We start from the raw sequence: 7182 nt of genomic DNA on the forward strand, positions 1-7182 counted from the left end.
AGCACTTAGATCAGCAAGAGGTGGTTGAAAGGAACCAGACTCAAAGCTATGAGCAAAGGGATCTCCTTTTTTGAAGAGTTATTAAACTTTTGCATCAAGAGAATACTGTAGATAAAGCATATCTCAACTTTAACAAGGCATTTAGCCAATTTCCCACATCCTTGTGGGTAAGATACTAAAGTTTAGGTGATAAAAACATAGTTATCTGTTAATGTAGTCAACAATCCTACCTAAAGGCTATTGATTCATGTTCTATAGTCCACTCAGAAGGAAGCCTCCATGGGCAAGCCAGAGACCTTAAAGATACAACTGGAGAAAAAGTCAATGTCCTGAATACAGAATCAGGATCCGAAAAAGATTTTACTTATTTATCTGAGAGAGAGAGAGAGAAAGTGCACAAGCAAGGGGAGTGGCAGGCCAAAGGAGAAGGAGAAGCAGGCTTCCCGCTCAGCAGGGACCTTGGTGTGGGGCTGGATCCCAGGACCCTGGGATCATGACCTGAGCCAAGGGCAGACGTTTAACTAAATGGGACACCAAGGCACCCCAAGATCTTAAAATATCTTAATTGACTGAAATAATAATATTTCAGAAGAACAAAGGCAAAGTTCTATATGTAGAATTTTAACGAAATCAAATGCATTAGCATATGGTGTGCTAAACTAGATTTACTGCAAATTCCATGCTATCTTATATATATATATTTAAAGATTTTTAAATTTATTTATTTGACAGACAGAGATCACAAGCAAGCAGAGAGGCAGGCAGAGAGAGAGGGGGAAGCAGTCTTCCTGCTGAGCAGAGAGCCCGATACAGGACTCGATTCCAGGACCCCAGATCATGACCTGAGCTGAAGGCAGAGGCTTTAACTCACTGAGCTGCCCACTGAGCCACCCAGGCACCCCCCCATGCTATCTTTTAAAAAACACTTTTATTAAAGCATATCATAGGAAAATGAATAATTCATAAGTATACAGTTTTATGAATTATTATAAAGTGAACCACCATGTAGTTGCTACTGATATCAAGAAAGAGAACATTACCAGCACTACGGAAGCTCCTCTCATGTCATGGCCCAGGCACACCCCCACTCTTCTTCCCCAAGGTAACCCTTTCTTTTCTTAAGATTTTTACTTATTTGGCAGAGAGAGACGGACACCAAAAGAGGGAACACAAGGAGGGGGACTGGGAGAGGGAGAAGCAGGATCCCTGTTGAGAAGGGAGCCCAAAGCAGGGGCTCAATGCTGGCACCCCGGGATCATGACCCGAGCTGAAGGAGACTGAGGTCAATGTGCCCCCCCGGGCGCCCTGCCCTTCTCTTTACTTCTAACACCATAGGTGACCTTTATCAGTTTTTAAAGTTTACATAAATGGAATCATACTATATATAGTTTTTCTCTAATGTTGGTGATATTCATCCGTGTTGTATGTATATCAAGAGCCTTCCTTTTCAGTGCTGTCTAGTACTCCACCAGTTGATTACACCACAAGTACTTATCCACTGTACTGCTGACCTTTTGGCTGTTCTCAGTCTTAGGCTACTAGAAATAATGCTGTTAAGAACACTGTTGTACATGTGTGCACTGTGCTTGGGCATCTACTTAGGAGTAGAGTTGGTGGGTCACAGGAGACACATATATTGAACTTGAGTGGATCCTGCCAGTCTTCCAAACTTTGTACCAATGTGTGCCCCACAAGCAAGATATCAGACTTCAGAAGCTCTGTGTCCTGGCCGACACTGAGTCTTTCACAGTTTCAGCCATCTTGGCAGGTGAGTGTGTGTGTCTGTGTGTCTCCCTGGTGGTACTCATGATATTAAGCACATTCTCATATGCTTATTGGCACTTGGGCTACTATGAAACCTGTTAAGGGACATGAGTCGTGTTCAAATCTGCTTGGAGCACTGGTTAGTTCTGCCCCCTTTGTTTAAAGGTCAATAATGAATGATGGGAGAGATTGGAAATGTTGTCAGGAGATGATGACATTCGGGTGAAATGCCAGTTATCTTCAAATATTTGGAAATGTTGTGAGGAAACAAAGAGACACAGGTCCCTGTGCAAAGTCTAACGCAGGCCCCCACTTTGCACACATGAATCCCTCTGCTTTCGCCCTCAGGCAGGGGCGAGAACGAAGTTCACAAGAGGGTTGAGGAGTGAAGGCTGGAGATGTTTCCTCAGCAGAGTGTCCGTCTGTCAAAGCACGGGTGACCCTGACTGCACGGCCGCGACGCTCCGAGAGGGCGGCACAGGTGTGCGGGGCAGCCACAGCACCGAGGGGGGCTGGAAGAGAAGCCAGGGGGCTGGTGCTCCGTTCCCTCTGCGGCCACCGCTCACAGACTGCTCAATCGTTTTCTCTGCGGCTACCATTTGCGAGACAACCAGAGTGAGCAGGTGGTCACTGGTCACCCACAAGACACAGGACATCCAGCTGAGCTTAAGTCTTAAATGAATGCTGCATAATTTTTAGATATAAATATATTCCAAATGTTCCATCTTCTTCAGCAACCTGCCCCAGCCTGTCGGTTCCGGCCAATACCATTCCCTCCGCAAGTACGCAGTGTGGGCTGCCTCGCTTTGGTTTGAACACCGTGTGGAAATTGGGTTAGATTTATTTTTTGTTGCTCCAAAAGGAGGAACCAGGGTCAATGCTGGCAAACTTAACATGTAAACTCCCCACCTAGGCAGTGTAGGAAGCACTAGCTTTCCTTGGGAAGGGCATAGCTGTCTTGCCCGCAAGGTTGTAGTGATTCTTACATTTAATGGACAGATGATAGCTAAGATTTCATTGTTTTAAATAAGGTGATCTGAGAACTGAGACAGTTTTTAAAAAATATATTTTATTTATTTATTTGACAGAGAGAGAGATCACAAGTAGGCAGAGAGGCAGGCACAGAGAGGGGGAAGCAGGTTCCTGCGGAGCAGAGCCCGATGCGTTCCTAAGACCCTGAGATCATGACCTGAGCCGAAGGCAGAGGCTTAACCCACTGAGCCACCCAGGTACTTGTAGTTTGTTTTTCTTAAGTTTACGACTACTAGGCAAGGAAAGCAGATGCATTTGGCCACTAAGATGACAAATGTATGAGGGAAACTAGAGCAATAAAATGATTTGTCGGGGCGCCTGGGTGGCTCAGTCGTTGGGCATCTGCCTTCGGCTCCAGTCATGAGGCAAGGGTCCTGGGATGGAGCCCCACATCAGACTCCCTGCTCGGTGGGAAGCCTGTTCTCCCTCTCCCACTCCCCCAGATTGTGTGTTCTCTCTCTCGCTGTCTCTGTCAAATAAACAAAATCTTAAAAAAAAAAAAAAGAAAAGAAAATGATTTGTCCATGAGCTGAAGAGGCACAGACATCTGGGACGAAGACCTGAGTTTGTCTTAGGAACACTCATAAAATGGCAACAGAAACTTTCTATTTTAGAAGAGTAGATGAATATTTACCTGTGACACATACATTTCAATTTACTAAGACCTCTTCATGTGCAGCATTTTACATAGGTTGCCTCAAAACAGCACTGTGATGCAGGCCCCAGCCCCATTCCAGAGACAGAGAAACTGAGGTTCAAAGAGATTCGTCTGCCTTAGGCCACACAGCTGGAAGCCCAGTTTGGTGGGATCTGAACATCCATGTTCTTCTTTCTGCCAAACCTCGCTACAACCCACTTGTACATGTTTTATGACAACTTGGGGGTACTTAGGCTAACTTGAGAGTACTTCCAGTGCATGTGGTCCTCCAACATTTGGCCAACTCAGTCACAGTCAAGAAGAGAGCGCGCCCGAAAGCCCTGAGGACTGAGGCTATTGGGAAGACTGAAAGAGCCAGCAGGCAGATGAGACCCCAAAGGCAGACCAAGAAAGAGTTTCCTGAAAGAAGGAAGGAGTGTGTGGTTTCATTTTACTTAAAACTCAGCAGTATCCAAAAATGAAAACGAAATTCAAGATCAGTTAGATCCATTATGGTTTCTTTAAGTATCTCTTCTAGAAACTTCTAATGGATTTCAGCTTTCATCCTGTTGTTATCACCATGTAAAATCAGGTTTTACGAGAGCCCAAAGAGGAGATACTCTGAACTTAAAGGGGTAATGTCGTGTCAGGAAAACCTGCAGACCACTCGAGCCAAGGGAACTTTTCCTCTGAGTTATAAGGACATTTAGTATCTGTAAATGGATGTGCCTTATTTTCTACTTAAATATCCTTACTTATCTATTGACCTGCTGTCTTCCTGTGAGTTGTAAACTCCTGTTTTAGAGACCATATTCTACACGGCCTTGTTTCCTACCACGCCGCCTCACACGGTACACATCTGCTATTGGAGGACCAATAAGGAGGAGGCTATCATGGGAGAAGTTGGGGACATTGGTAAATGAAGATGGCAAGCCAGAAAAACAGAGCATCCAAGATACGTAAGATGAGGCAACATTTAAGATTTCAGGTTCTAACCTCACTTCAAAGACTGACACAGAGAGATTTACATCTGTCTGTCTACCTAGGGTTCCTAGCCAAGGACTCCCACCTTCCCCTAACGCCAGCAGCCAGCTGGCTTCTCCCCAGAGCGCTGACCTCACCTTCACCTGTGCAGCTGCTCTTCCTACTGAGACTCCACATACCTCCTCTTTCTTCAAGGCAGAGGGAAAGCCAGAGCCTAGATCAGGTACTGGATCTTTCAGGAGTGCAGAAAACAGAAAGAGACCTGGGTGACATTATTCTGAAGACAGCAGAAGTGCCATGTCTGTGGATGGCCCATAAAATGACAGTTTTGTCTAAAAGCCGTTTTCCAGGCCACACCCTCCTCAGAAGCTCATTGTTTCATGCCCACTGACCATGCTTCCGATTGGCTGGCACTGCCCTCCCCTCCCCCACCAGTCCCAGTGGCCTATCTCCTACATGGACTGGTTGGTTCAGGTTCTCCATCTGGACATGTGGGGCAAGGGTTGGGGAGATGGACATGACCCCAAAGTAGTTTTCATAATTCTCTGACCTAGTAGAGGGTGGCTAAAATTAGGCAATAGTTAGTAGGATATCATAAAACCACGTATCTCCTGAATAAGCAAACACCCAATTTTGATCAATAATGATTATGGCTTTAACCAGGACTATGAAATTTATCAACTCTGCATTCAGAACTTTAGGGATTTTTGTGAGGTAAATTTTTGTTTGAAGAATTACATCCCCTGACCAAAATTAACAAGACAGTAAACAATGTGTGTTGGAGAGGATGTGGAGAAAGGGGAACCCTCTTACACTGCTGGTGGGAATGGAAGTTGGTGCAGCCTCTTTGGAGAACAGTGTGGAGGTTCCTCAAGAAATTAAAAATAGAGCTTCCCTATGGCCCTGCAATTGCACTCCTGGGTATTTAACCCAAAGATACAGATGTAGTGAAAAGAAGGGCCATCTGTGCCCCCATGTTCATAGCAGCAATGGCCAAGGTCGCCAAACTGTGGAAAGAACCAAGATGCCCTCCAACAGACGAATGGATAAGGAAGATGTGGTCCATATACACTATGGAGTATGATGCCTCCATCAGAAAGGATGAATACCCAACTTTTGTAGCAACATGGACGGGACTGGAAGAGATTATGCTGAGTGAAATAAGTCAAGAAGAGATAGTATATTATCATATGGTTTTCCTTATTTGTGGAGCATAAGGGATAACATGGAGGACATGGGGAGATGGAGAGGAGAAGGGAGTTGGGGGAAATCGGAGGGGGAGACGAACCATGAGAGACTGTGGACTCTGAGAAACCATCTGAGGGTTTTGGAGGGGAAGAGGGTGAGGGTTGGGTGAGCCCGGTGGTGGGTATTAAGGAAGGCACGGATTGCATGGAGCACTGGGTGTGGTGCAGAAACAATGAATTCTGGAACACTGAAAAGAAATTTAAAAAATAAATAAAAATTAAAGAAAAAAAGAATTACATTCCTGTCTTTTTTTTAAAAAAAGATTTTATTTATTTTACAGAGATCACAAGTAGTCAGAGAGGCAGGTAGAGAGAGAGAGGGGGAAGTAGGCTCCTGCTGAGCAGAGAGCCCGATGTGGGGCTCCATCCCAGGACCCCGAGATCATCACCTGAGCCGAAGGCAGAGGCTTAACCACTGAGCCACCCAGGTGCCCCATATTCCTGTCTTTTTGACTGGTCAAGTGCATTTCTAATCAAATTCACACCAAAGGTAACTTGCAATCCAACGGGACACTGGATTTGGGTTTCTCAGTCCAAAGTGACAATGGCAAATTGTTTCAAGAGGGTTGCACACTTTCTAACAGCTTAAATCCTGTTTTGATTTTCTAGTTGTTCTTATGTATGTCACAACTACAACAAACATTTAAGTGACACTTAGGTAAAACTTGAATTTAAAAGAGTTGAACTGATAAAGCAAGTAGTCATTCTCAAGCAAAGTCCAGTTACAAAACACAGTTGTCTTAAGGGAGGAAAAGATTCATTTAATTATATTTTGTCAAGAAAATTTTCTGATGTTAGTTGTGGAAACCCGTCTTAATAGAATTAGAATCATACCTCATATAATTAAACAGACCCCTTAAGGAGAAAGTCCATTTTAATACCAGTGCTTTCTATTTGCTTCATTATATAAACAAGCTCCAATAGAAACTGTTTTGCTTTATGGAGAGGAACCTGGGCTTGAGGTCAATCCTTGTTAAGATTCAACCTTTCACCATCATTTGACAACTTAAAAAAAAAAAAAAAAAAAGACAACCTGTTTACTATGGAGAAATGCATTGATGCACTTTGGATCAGTGTTTCTTTGAAGTGCATGCCAAACGACAAAAAAGATCAGGTTAAAGAAATTTTTGTTTTTAAAGAGTCGATCTCTTATTGAACATTCTCCAACCTGCCTTTGGACCCTCACCCCAAGCAGCTTTTCTGCTTTAACCTGTGGAAGCCTCAAGAGTTCCAATAGTGACTACTCCAGAAGGTTTGCAAACAGGTTAACACAGTATGCCCTTTTAGCAGGTATACTTTGGTTCAAGAAAGTACCTTTTGGGTCTACCTTCAATTAATAAGCTTAACATTTTCTGAGACTTCCTATATTTATTTAATTTTACAGCAATCATCAACCAGGTCTTGAGTTAAAACGTTATTTCAATTAATCTTTACAACAATCCAGCACGTACTCTCATATTCCCATTTTACTCTTGAAAATACTAAAGACCGGAGACAAAGGTTAATAAGGTTTCCCAG

General features: G+C 43.8%; 1 protein-coding gene across 5 annotated transcripts in view; it reads right to left on the minus strand.

Annotated features, from left to right (window-relative positions):
• The window catches only part of ADCY10 (adenylate cyclase 10), a 69405-nt gene extending 64206 nt beyond the window's left edge, over positions 1-5199 (minus strand). For 4 of the 5 annotated variants that reach the window (XM_032318042.1, XM_032318046.1, XM_032318044.1 and 1 more), the window contains exon 1: positions 4597-5199. The gene's annotated coding sequence lies outside the window, so the exon portion shown is untranslated. Of the gene's footprint in view, positions 1-4554 lie in introns of all 5 variants that reach the window. The other variant, XM_032318043.1, reaches the window with a different exon arrangement.
• Positions 5200-7182: the final 1983 nt, after the last annotated feature.

This window comes from Mustela erminea, chromosome 17 (assembly GCF_009829155.1).
Source record: "Mustela erminea isolate mMusErm1 chromosome 17, mMusErm1.Pri, whole genome shotgun sequence".
Lineage (NCBI taxonomy): Eukaryota > Metazoa > Chordata > Mammalia > Carnivora > Mustelidae > Mustela > Mustela erminea.